This window comes from Drosophila arizonae, chromosome X (assembly GCF_054131065.1).
Source record: "Drosophila arizonae isolate 15081-1271.41 chromosome X, UAZ_ARI_1.0, whole genome shotgun sequence".
In the NCBI taxonomy this organism is placed as follows: Eukaryota; Metazoa; Arthropoda; class Insecta; order Diptera; family Drosophilidae; genus Drosophila; species Drosophila arizonae.
The window spans coordinates 34,124,729-34,137,631 of NC_142927.1; the positions used below are offsets into that span (position 1 = coordinate 34,124,729).

At 32.6% G+C, this 12,903-nt stretch overlaps 1 long non-coding RNA gene across 3 annotated transcripts; it reads right to left on the reverse strand.

Moving 5' to 3' along the window:
* Positions 1–2,239: 2,239 nt before the first annotated feature.
* LOC149268244 (uncharacterized) lies at positions 2,240–12,689 on the reverse strand. 3 transcript variants are annotated; one of them, XR_016271400.1, is made up of 4 exons: positions 11,979–12,320; positions 7,194–11,922; positions 2,408–7,137; positions 2,240–2,351 (listed from the first exon to the last, which is right to left on the reverse strand). It is a non-coding gene; the product is annotated as an uncharacterized LOC149268244 (long non-coding RNA). The 3 variants fall into 3 exon arrangements; XR_016271399.1 differs by adding an exon at positions 12,675–12,689 and having other exon boundaries at positions 2,342–7,137; positions 11,979–12,306; XR_016271398.1 differs by having other exon boundaries at positions 2,342–7,137.
* Positions 12,690–12,903: the final 214 nt, after the last annotated feature.

Genomic DNA, 12,903 nt, shown 5'->3' on the forward strand with positions numbered 1-12,903 from the left:
TTAGAAAATTTGATCACGCGATCACGGATGTGGCAATCCCAAATCTGGATCAATAACAGGAGAAATTGTCACTCTCACCTAGGCCATAAAAAACTGTTCCCAAGCGATGACTTGCCGCTTCATGGGATCGGCCATATTTTCCTCTTTCTTTTTCCGATCCCAACCACCGACTGAAAAGGTTGTTGCTAAATCACGCTGTGAATAGTGAAAAGGGACTTTGAAACTTAAAGAAAAAAAAGTTTTTTTAAATTCAAGTGCTATTTCTTTTGTGCAAGTGCCAAACTATTCGGTAAGAAGAAAGTAGTGGCATTTCCAAAGGGCAGAACATATGCCTAAAATAATCTCGCACAAACCTCTTTGCAGGTTTGGCACCCAGCAAAAAATTTTAATTTTTTTTGCCAAAGTGCTATGGCGGCGCACAACTAAATCTTTACATCGGCGCACAACCAAATCTTTGCATCGGCGCACAACTAAATCTTTGCATCGGCGCACAACTAAATCTTTGCATCGGCGCACAACTAAATCTTTGCATCTGCGCACAACCAAATATAAGCAGTGCTGCAGAATACCGCATCATACATATATCTCCGCACCTGCACCTGTTGCACAATAATCATTGCCTTTTTTATTTAAGAAGTCCCACTTTTGGCGAATATTGATGTACTAATTTGTATTATAGGCACCGAGTTCATTTTTTTTTCTTTTTTTATTTCACCATGAATATAATATAATAGTTAAATAGTAGAATAATTTAAATATAACTTTAGTCATTAAGTTTAACCTCCTCCCGATGAATATTTTCCCCATTCGTAGTTTATGCATTATATTTTTTTGCAGTTGCATATAAATTTTTTTTGTTAGCACAGCCTGTCGCCCAACCGAAATGGAAGCGCTTTCATCGCGGGACAGCACAGTAAGTGGAGCTGCATTATAAATTTAACAAATTCAATATTTATTATTTGTTCGTATCCGTCAGCGTTTTTTTTTACACCCGCTGCATTAAAAAAGAAAGAACATAATGCATAAATTTTAACCTCTCTATCCCTTCTACCTCATTTCGATCAGCTGAGAGAAAAAGCTCCCCGAAAGCTTTCTTTTTGATCTGTTTATAATCTCGCATTCTCTATGCCCATAGCCACTATTTACCAATGTACGATTATTTTGTAAATAATATATCCAATGAAGGTTAATTAAGTCTAATTATTTTGGGGCCATGCGGCGCGTCTCTGTAGGTTTTTAGCTCTCCAAGCTGGGTATGGGGTCGCTGTTAATATATGCAGGTAGCCAGCGACCAAGGTAGGGTGGGCACGGTCGGTCGCCTTAAATATCAAAGGCCGACGTTCGCTGAGCAAGCACATATTTGCTTGCGAAGCGAGACCCAGCTTGGACGGGTATGTTTGTGTGTGTATAAATCTGTTCTATCTCTCTCTCTCTCTCTCTCTCTCTCTTCTTTCCTCTCTTCGAAGTAAGTGGCCGAAGACAATCGTTCGCACGCGATTTTTATTAATAAATATATTTTGGCAGCGCTAGGAGTCGCAGTTCCCCTCCTCTTACCCCTTCCCTTCTCCCGATGACCCATTGGCCGGATCCAGCGCGTGCACTGCTCCAAGCCTCCTACTCCACCATCAGCGCTTTATAATGTAACTCGTTACAATACACAAGCGCATACACACACACATACACATACACACACATACACAAACACATACACACACATACACAAACACATACACACACAAGCACCCACGCATAAACACGCATGGGCTGCAGTGTGCGCTTACTATGAGAACTTAATTGTTTAATAACTTTAATAATTGTTTATGGACGTACGATCTTCATGAAACTTTCAGATTATGATTATAACATGGATATGCATGTAATTGCCAAAGCACAAGTCTCTAGTATTTGAAATACGCTTTTTACAAAAGTGAGGGGTAGGGGGTGAATTTAAGGGTGGGGGGTAAATTTTAACAAAAACCGAAATTGTATAAATTGCATATAAGCATACATTAAAAATTTGGAGACTCTAGCAATAAAGGTGTAGAAGATATAATTTTATAACTGGTTTTCGATAAGGTTTTTTATCGATAAAAAAAGATCGGGATGAGTTATCGAATTTTAATGATAAACTTGATATGCGCGCTGTAATTACGGACATTCTAAAAAAAATTTGAAGTCTCTAGCTCTTATATCTTCTAAAATCGACGCGTTCATACATACGGACAGACGGACAGGCGGACAGACGGACAGACAGACGGACAGGGCCAAATCAACTCAGCTCGTCACCCTGATCAAGAATATATATATAATATGTTGGAACTCAATTAGAGCAACGACACAATTTGATTCATCTAAAATAAGAGTTTTTTTTATTACAACGAAAAGATAATAGCACATGGTTACTAACCTAAAATAAGAGAATCAACAATTAAATGTTTATGCTCCTATACATTCCATTGACACTTCAGTTATTAATTATTATAATTATTTTCTTAACTTAATATTAATTTAATTATTTTTAATGTAGTTTAATATTAATTTATTATTAAGTTTATTAACTTCACTTTGTCACAAATCTCACTCTTTCATCTTATTCATCGATATGTGGCCCAGATATGCATGTGAAAGCTCACAAACATATGATTAGATCAAAACATATGATTAGAGAAATGTAAATGTACATGTACACAAAGCTTACATCTCCGCCCCCGAGTTGCTTAATTTCCTATGAAGTATGAATTAAGCCTAGAACTTATGGATTAATCAGCCATGGGAATGAGCTTTGTGACGTGGTAAAGAGATATAGATTTTTTTCCACGACCAGTGTTTATTTTACAAATCGAATCAGAAATTTTTTCTTCTATTTCAAAAGGACCAATTCTTATTTCATCCATTTTTCTCCTGTTTAGCTTATTGCCGTTGGTTATATAGACCATATCGCCTTTTTGAAAATCATGTTTTTTTCTATTCTTATCAAATAGTGCTTTATTATATTCATGCGATTTTTTTGATCTGAGCAGTGCTAAATTCCGATCTTGTTCTAAATTTCTCGAATAGTTGTTCATATTTTTTAGTTCCAGAGGTAGTAAGTCAGTGACCTCTCCGTCCATCAGATAGATAGGAGAAAATCCTGTTACTGTATGCACCGTTCTATTATATTTTTTTACGCATTCTTCTGCGATTTTCGACCACGCCTTTTTTGTTGCACCATTATCATTGAGCATACATCTTATCTTATTTACCAAGGTCTGGTTTAATCTTTCGTTCAGACCGTTAGAAAAAGGGGCATCTACTGCGGTTAGAACTAAATCTATATTTTTCTCTTTTAGGTATCTTTTGAATTCATTTGAATTTATGGCCGGATACTGATCTGCAAGCAAGATTTCAATCGAATTCGCCTTCGGTATTTTTTCAATTAGTTTTACGAAGTCGCATGCGAGTTGGTTTTTCGAACATGATATATATGCGAATCTAGTAAAATGATCTACCAATAAATGTAAATATCTTTTTGTCGATCGTTGTCCACCAAAGCCTCCAATTGTATCTAAAGACATTATTTGTAATGGTCTCTCTGCAGGACCTAAATATGACAAACATCCAAACTTCTTGTTTAGTCTTGTCTTGTTTTTTATACAAGTTTCACATATTTTGCAGATCATTTTTATATTATTTAATAAATTTGGTGCTGTATAAAATGGTGTCATTTTCGCTTCTATTTGACTTACTCCAATGTGGCAGAATTCGTTATGTATTCTCTTTATAAGTATTTTACTGTATTCTTCACTCAAAACTATTTTTTTCTTATTCTTTCCATTCTGCTTGTAATAGATATCATTTTCAATAATAATATGTTTCTTGTCTTTTAAATCTGCGTTTTGTTTTTGGTCATTTTTTATATCATTCATACTTATTATATTTACTGTTTGTAATTTGTCATCATTATTTTCATAAAATTCGTAAACAGGGTTTCTGCTAAGGCAGTCAGCTTCGGTATTATTCTTTCCGGGATTATATATTATTTTGAAATTGTATTGAGAAAGGTAGTGGGTCATATCACCCAACTCATCGTCTGTTCTGTTTTTTATGTTCAAGCGCTCTAGTGGTTTGTGGTCTGTGTAAACAATGAATTCGATTCCAATCAGCCAATGTTGCCAGAATTTTAAGCATTCTTTAATGGCCAAGCATTCTAAAAAAATTGCTTTCTTCTTTTTTTGCGAATCATTCAATTTTTTTGAAAAATAGGCTATTGGTTTTTGCGTACCATCGTTTTGCTGTTGTTTTAAGATCGCTCCTATACCTTTTGTGCTTGCGTCTGTGTATATAAAAGTTTTAGCTTTTGGATTGTAGATGGCCAGAATTGGTTTCGAGCACAAGTATTGTTTTACTTTACTAAAGGCTATTTCACAATCAGTTGACCAAACAAACCTTACATCTTTCCTGAGCAAGTTGTGTAGGGGATTGAGCAAAATTGAGACGTTAGGAATGTATTTCCCATAAAAATTCACTTTACCTAAGAACTGTCGTATGTTTTTCTTATTTTGTGGTAAAGGAAAGTCTATTATCGATTTTAAATTATCTCTTAGAGGAGTCACTAAATTCTCTGCGATAAAATGACCCAAATATCTGACTGAACTTGCCGCAAAATTGCATTTTGTTAACTTTAAGCGGAATCCTTCCTTTACTATAGCATCTAACAATTGTCTCAAGTGAATTAAATGTTCATCGAACGTCTTTGAGAATATCATGATATCATCTATGTAGTTTACAACAAAATTTGATAAGTTGTACTTTCTAATTATATTCACCAGAATTCTTTGAAATGTTGCAGGAGATGTTTTCAATCCAAAAGGGAGGCATGTCCACTGATAATGACCTTCTTGTGTCACAAATCCAGTCCTTGGTCTATCTTGAATTCTCAATGGTATAGACCAGAAGGCTGAGTTTATGTCCAGCGTTGTGAAAAATTTACAATCAACTGTCTTAACCATTAAATCTTCAATTAAAGGGAATGGTTGTGATTGAGGTACAATTAGTTTATTTAAATCTCTAAAATCAATACATAGTCTACTCTTCTTCCCTTCATCCTTTTTATAAGCCAATGTGACTGGTGCTGCAAATGGACTATAGGATTCCTCAATTAGGTTATGTTTTAATAATTGAGCCACTTGCTTTTCGATTTCAACTTTATCATCTAACGAGCATCTGTAGGGTCTTTTGTAACAGTATTTTTCTAGCTGTAGGTCTATAAACGCTTCGTAGTTCCTTACTTTGCCGACATCGTACTTATCTTTGGCAAAAATATGTTTATAATTATTTAACAAGGAATTTATTTTACTTCTTTGGTCACTATTCAAATGATTAATATTAATATTGAAATCATTTACATTAATGCCTTCATTGAAATTTACTTGAATTTTATTAAATGCATTTTCAATCTTAATTTCTTTTTCCTTTTGACTCTTGTTATTATTATTATTATTAGTTATTTTGATATCTCTCAACTTATTTTTATTATTTTCTTCCGATTTTAATTCTTTATGTATATGGATGTTTAAATTTGAGTCGTGGGTCAATCCAAATCTTTTTATAGTGTCTAATCCGAGGATCATATCATAATTGAAATCAATATTGTTGTATACAAACGCATTGATTCTATCTTCCGTATCGAGTATTCTTGCATTTAATGCTATCAAGCCATCAGTCTTACCCCTGCCACTAATTGTTTTTATTGTACTTTTATGGTTATCTTCTGACAAATCTTTAATCTTCACTAAATTAGAATTTATAAGTGTGACATTTGAGCCAGGATCATAAATACCCCTGCATTCAGTTTTTCCATTTAGTACTACTTTAACTTCAATTAGTGGGGGAATATTTAGTTTTTTGGATCTTCAGTAGTGTCAATTTCCAATACTGAGTTTATTCTTTTATTTGATTCAGTGTTTTTGTTTTTCCTGACGTTGAACCAACACATGTCTACAGGGTGATATCTATTCTTATTCCCTCTGTTTTCACAAATCGTACAAGGTTGTTTAAACTTGGGTTTCACTTTTGTCTTAAATATTTTAGATTTATTATCATTTGCTTTGACATATTTTGTTTCGAGAATGTCCTCAAATTTTCTTAGTTCACTAAATAAAGCAACTGGGGCTGTGACATCTTGTCTGTCAATTTTGTTTCTAATAAACTGTGGAAGTCCGTGGACAATTAGGTTTATTAAAGTTACGTTATTCATATTTTTATCATTTTCAAGTAATAAACGTTCTTTTTTTAATGCATAATCAAGAAGTGAGCCAGAGATATATTTGTAATTCAACGCATAGGTGACAGAAGACCAACCTCTATCTGCAAAAGTTTGTAAAAAATTGTCTTTCCATGTTACCCACTCAGAAGTTATTGTATGTTTAATTAACATAGAATTAAACCACTCCTCTGCTGCTTCATCTAAGAATAGTCTTAAAGCTTCAATTTTTTCTACATCTTTGCTAATACCTAACCTATTACACTCACTTTCATATGTCTGTAACCATTGGTTTGAATTCATTTTTTTACCTTCAAATCTATCAAGCACAAATTTGTCACATACTCTGTTCAAATTTGTGCTTTTACAATCTTTCATAGATTCACTTTCTCTTTCACATAATTTTTCAAGAAGCTTTATTAAAGTTGTATCTATTTGATTTGCAGAGGTGTTTGCTTTGCTCTGTTCCATGCCAGAAATGTCTTGTAGCAGATAGTTATTGATTATCATATTACCACTTCCATCTCTGTATAGCTGTAAAGTCTCGTCATTTAGTTTCATCCACACATTCCTGTATTGTCCCCGTTTTTGCAATGATTTTGCAACGTTCCGGAATTCTGGTAGCTACATAAGTTCAGGGTGAGCTTTGCATGATTGGTAATTTTGTGGAACGCTGTATATCTTCCCATCTTCGTCTGTTATGGATTTTATTAGTATAATGTTTGATTTTTGATCTTCGTCAGCAGCCAATTCAAATCCAAATTGTAGCTTTGCCATAGTGTTTTTTTTTTTTTTTTTTTTTTTTTTTTTTTTTTTTTTATTTGCCCATAAACGTAATAATTGTTGATTTATAATATGTTGGAACTCAATTAGAGCAACGACACAATTTGATTCATCTAAAATAAGAGTTTTTTTTATTACAACGAAAAGATAATAGCACATGGTTACTAACCTAAAATAAGAGAATCAACAATTAAATGTTTATGCTCCTATACATTCCATTGACACTTCAGTTATTAATTATTATAATTATTTTCTTAACTTAATATTAATTTAATTATTTTTAATGTAGTTTAATATTAATTTATTATTAAGTTTATTAACTTCACTTTGTCACAAATCTCACTCTTTCATCTTATTCATCGATATGTGGCCCAGATATGCATGTGAAAGCTCACAAACATATGATTAGATCAAAACATATGATTAGAGAAATGTAAATGTACATGTACACAAAGCTTACATCTCCGCCCCCGAGTTGCTTAATTTCCTATGAAGTATGAATTAAGCCTAGAACTTATGGATTAATCAGCCATGGGAATGAGCTTTGTGACGTGGTAAAGAGATATAGATTTTTTTCCACGACCAGTGTTTATTTTACAAATCGAATCAGAAATTTTTTCTTCTATTTCAAAAGGACCAATTCTTATTTCATCCATTTTTCTCCTGTTTAGCTTATTGCCGTTGGTTATATAGACCATATCGCCTTTTTGAAAATCATGTTTTTTTCTATTCTTATCAAATAGTGCTTTATTATATTCATGCGATTTTTTTGATCTGAGCAGTGCTAAATTCCGATCTTGTTCTAAATTTCTCGAATAGTTGTTCATATTTTTTAGTTCCAGAGGTAGTAAGTCAGTGACCTCTCCGTCCATCAGATAGATAGGAGAAAATCCTGTTACTGTATGCACCGTTCTATTATATTTTTTTACGCATTCTTCTGCGATTTTCGACCACGCCTTTTTTGTTGCACCATTATCATTGAGCATACATCTTATCTTATTTACCAAGGTCTGGTTTAATCTTTCGTTCAGACCGTTAGAAAAAGGGGCATCTACTGCGGTTAGAACTAAATCTATATTTTTCTCTTTTAGGTATCTTTTGAATTCATTTGAATTTATGGCCGGATACTGATCTGCAAGCAAGATTTCAATCGAATTCGCCTTCGGTATTTTTTCAATTAGTTTTACGAAGTCGCATGCGAGTTGGTTTTTCGAACATGATATATATGCGAATCTAGTAAAATGATCTACCAATAAATGTAAATATCTTTTTGTCGATCGTTGTCCACCAAAGCCTCCAATTGTATCTAAAGACATTATTTGTAATGGTCTCTCTGCAGGACCTAAATATGACAAACATCCAAACTTCTTGTTTAGTCTTGTCTTGTTTTTTATACAAGTTTCACATATTTTGCAGATCATTTTTATATTATTTAATAAATTTGGTGCTGTATAAAATGGTGTCATTTTCGCTTCTATTTGACTTACTCCAATGTGGCAGAATTCGTTATGTATTCTCTTTATAAGTATTTTACTGTATTCTTCACTCAAAACTATTTTTTTCTTATTCTTTCCATTCTGCTTGTAATAGATATCATTTTCAATAATAATATGTTTCTTGTCTTTTAAATCTGCGTTTTGTTTTTGGTCATTTTTTATATCATTCATACTTATTATATTTACTGTTTGTAATTTGTCATCATTATTTTCATAAAATTCGTAAACAGGGTTTCTGCTAAGGCAGTCAGCTTCGGTATTATTCTTTCCGGGATTATATATTATTTTGAAATTGTATTGAGAAAGGTAGTGGGTCATATCACCCAACTCATCGTCTGTTCTGTTTTTTATGTTCAAGCGCTCTAGTGGTTTGTGGTCTGTGTAAACAATGAATTCGATTCCAATCAGCCAATGTTGCCAGAATTTTAAGCATTCTTTAATGGCCAAGCATTCTAAAAAAATTGCTTTCTTCTTTTTTTGCGAATCATTCAATTTTTTTGAAAAATAGGCTATTGGTTTTTGCGTACCATCGTTTTGCTGTTGTTTTAAGATCGCTCCTATACCTTTTGTGCTTGCGTCTGTGTATATAAAAGTTTTAGCTTTTGGATTGTAGATGGCCAGAATTGGTTTCGAGCACAAGTATTGTTTTACTTTACTAAAGGCTATTTCACAATCAGTTGACCAAACAAACCTTACATCTTTCCTGAGCAAGTTGTGTAGGGGATTGAGCAAAATTGAGACGTTAGGAATGTATTTCCCATAAAAATTCACTTTACCTAAGAACTGTCGTATGTTTTTCTTATTTTGTGGTAAAGGAAAGTCTATTATCGATTTTAAATTATCTCTTAGAGGAGTCACTAAATTCTCTGCGATAAAATGACCCAAATATCTGACTGAACTTGCCGCAAAATTGCATTTTGTTAACTTTAAGCGGAATCCTTCCTTTACTATAGCATCTAACAATTGTCTCAAGTGAATTAAATGTTCATCGAACGTCTTTGAGAATATCATGATATCATCTATGTAGTTTACAACAAAATTTGATAAGTTGTACTTTCTAATTATATTCACCAGAATTCTTTGAAATGTTGCAGGAGATGTTTTCAATCCAAAAGGGAGGCATGTCCACTGATAATGACCTTCTTGTGTCACAAATCCAGTCCTTGGTCTATCTTGAATTCTCAATGGTATAGACCAGAAGGCTGAGTTTATGTCCAGCGTTGTGAAAAATTTACAATCAACTGTCTTAACCATTAAATCTTCAATTAAAGGGAATGGTTGTGATTGAGGTACAATTAGTTTATTTAAATCTCTAAAATCAATACATAGTCTACTCTTCTTCCCTTCATCCTTTTTATAAGCCAATGTGACTGGTGCTGCAAATGGACTATAGGATTCCTCAATTAGGTTATGTTTTAATAATTGAGCCACTTGCTTTTCGATTTCAACTTTATCATCTAACGAGCATCTGTAGGGTCTTTTGTAACAGTATTTTTCTAGCTGTAGGTCTATAAACGCTTCGTAGTTCCTTACTTTGCCGACATCGTACTTATCTTTGGCAAAAATATGTTTATAATTATTTAACAAGGAATTTATTTTACTTCTTTGGTCACTATTCAAATGATTAATATTAATATTGAAATCATTTACATTAATGCCTTCATTGAAATTTACTTGAATTTTATTAAATGCATTTTCAATCTTAATTTCTTTTTCCTTTTGACTCTTGTTATTATTATTATTATTAGTTATTTTGATATCTCTCAACTTATTTTTATTATTTTCTTCCGATTTTAATTCTTTATGTATATGGATGTTTAAATTTGAGTCGTGGGTCAATCCAAATCTTTTTATAGTGTCTAATCCGAGGATCATATCATAATTGAAATCAATATTGTTGTATACAAACGCATTGATTCTATCTTCCGTATCGAGTATTCTTGCATTTAATGCTATCAAGCCATCAGTCTTACCCCTGCCACTAATTGTTTTTATTGTACTTTTATGGTTATCTTCTGACAAATCTTTAATCTTCACTAAATTAGAATTTATAAGTGTGACATTTGAGCCAGGATCATAAATACCCCTGCATTCAGTTTTTCCATTTAGTACTACTTTAACTTCAATTAGTGGGGGAATATTTAGTTTTTTTGGTCTTCAGTAGTGTCAATTTCCAATACTGAGTTTATTCTTTTATTTGATTCAGTGTTTTTGTTTTTCCTGACGTTGAACCAACACATGTCTACAGGGTGATATCTATTCTTATTCCCTCTGTTTTCACAAATCGTACAAGGTTGTTTAAACTTGGGTTTCACTTTTGTCTTAAATATTTTAGATTTATTATCATTTGCTTTGACATATTTTGTTTCGAGAATGTCCTCAAATTTTCTTAGTTCACTAAATAAAGCAACTGGGGCTGTGACATCTTGTCTGTCAATTTTGTTTCTAATAAACTGTGGAAGTCCGTGGACAATTAGGTTTATTAAAGTTACGTTATTCATATTTTTATCATTTTCAAGTAATAAACGTTCTTTTTTTAATGCATAATCAAGAAGTGAGCCAGAGATATATTTGTAATTCAACGCATAGGTGACAGAAGACCAACCTCTATCTGCAAAAGTTTGTAAAAAATTGTCTTTCCATGTTACCCACTCAGAAGTTATTGTATGTTTAATTAACATAGAATTAAACCACTCCTCTGCTGCTTCATCTAAGAATAGTCTTAAAGCTTCAATTTTTTCTACATCTTTGCTAATACCTAACCTATTACACTCACTTTCATATGTCTGTAACCATTGGTTTGAATTCATTTTTTTACCTTCAAATCTATCAAGCACAAATTTGTCACATACTCTGTTCAAATTTGTGCTTTTACAATCTTTCATAGATTCACTTTCTCTTTCACATAATTTTTCAAGAAGCTTTATTAAAGTTGTATCTATTTGATTTGCAGAGGTGTTTGCTTTGCTCTGTTCCATGCCAGAAATGTCTTGTAGCAGATAGTTATTGATTATCATATTACCACTTCCATCTCTGTATAGCTGTAAAGTCTCGTCATTTAGTTTCATCCACACATTCCTGTATTGTCCCCGTTTTTGCAATGATTTTGCAACGTTCCGGAATTCTGGTAGCTACATAAGTTCAGGGTGAGCTTTGCATGATTGGTAATTTTGTGGAACGCTGTATATCTTCCCATCTTCGTCTGTTATGGATTTTATTAGTATAATGTTTGATTTTTGATCTTCGTCAGCAGCCAATTCAAATCCAAATTGTAGCTTTGCCATAGTGTTTTTTTTTTTTTTTTTTTTTTTTTTTTTTTTTTTTTATTTGCCCATAAACGTAATAATTGTTGATTTATAATATGTTGGAACTCAATTAGAGCAACGACACAATTTGATTCATCTAAAATAAGAGTTTTTTTTATTACAACGAAAAGATAATAGCACATGGTTACTAACCTAAAATAAGAGAATCAACAATTAAATGTTTATGCTCCTATACATTCCATTGACACTTCAGTTATTAATTATTATAATTATTTTCTTAACTTAATATTAATTTAATTATTTTTAATGTAGTTTAATATTAATTTATTATTAAGTTTATTAACTTCACTTTGTCACAAATCTCACTCTTTCATCTTATTCATCGATATGTGGCCCAGATATGCATGTGAAAGCTCACAAACATATGATTAGATCAAAACATATGATTAGAGAAATGTAAATGTACATGTACACAAAGCTTACATATATACTTTGTGGGGTCTGCCACGCCTCCTTCTCCCTGTTACATACATTTCAACAAAACCATTATACCCTGATTTCCCATTGAAAATGGGTTCAGGGTATAAAAAAAAAAAAACACACACACATACACAAACAATTACATACATATACACACACAAGCATAAACGCGCATGGGCGACAGTGAGCGCTTACTATGAGAACTTAATCGCTTAATAACTTTTTTTGTGGACGTACGATCTTCATGTCAGATTATGATTATAACATGGATATGCATGTAATTGCCAAAGCACAAGTCTCTAGTATTTGAAATACGCTTTTTACAAAAGTGATGGTGATGGGGTGAATTTAAGGGTGGGGGTAAGTTATAACAAAAACCGAAATTGTATAAATTGCATATAAGCATACATTAAAAATTTGGAGACTCTAGCAATAAAGGTGTAGAAGATATAATTTTATAACTGGTTTTCGATAAGGTTTTTATCGATAAAAAAGATCGGGATGAGTTATCGATTTTTAATTATAAACTTGATATGCGCGCTGTAATTACGGACATTTAAGAAAAATTTGAAGTCTCTAGCTCTTATATCTTCTGAAATCGACGCGTTCATACATACGAACAGACGGACAGACAGAC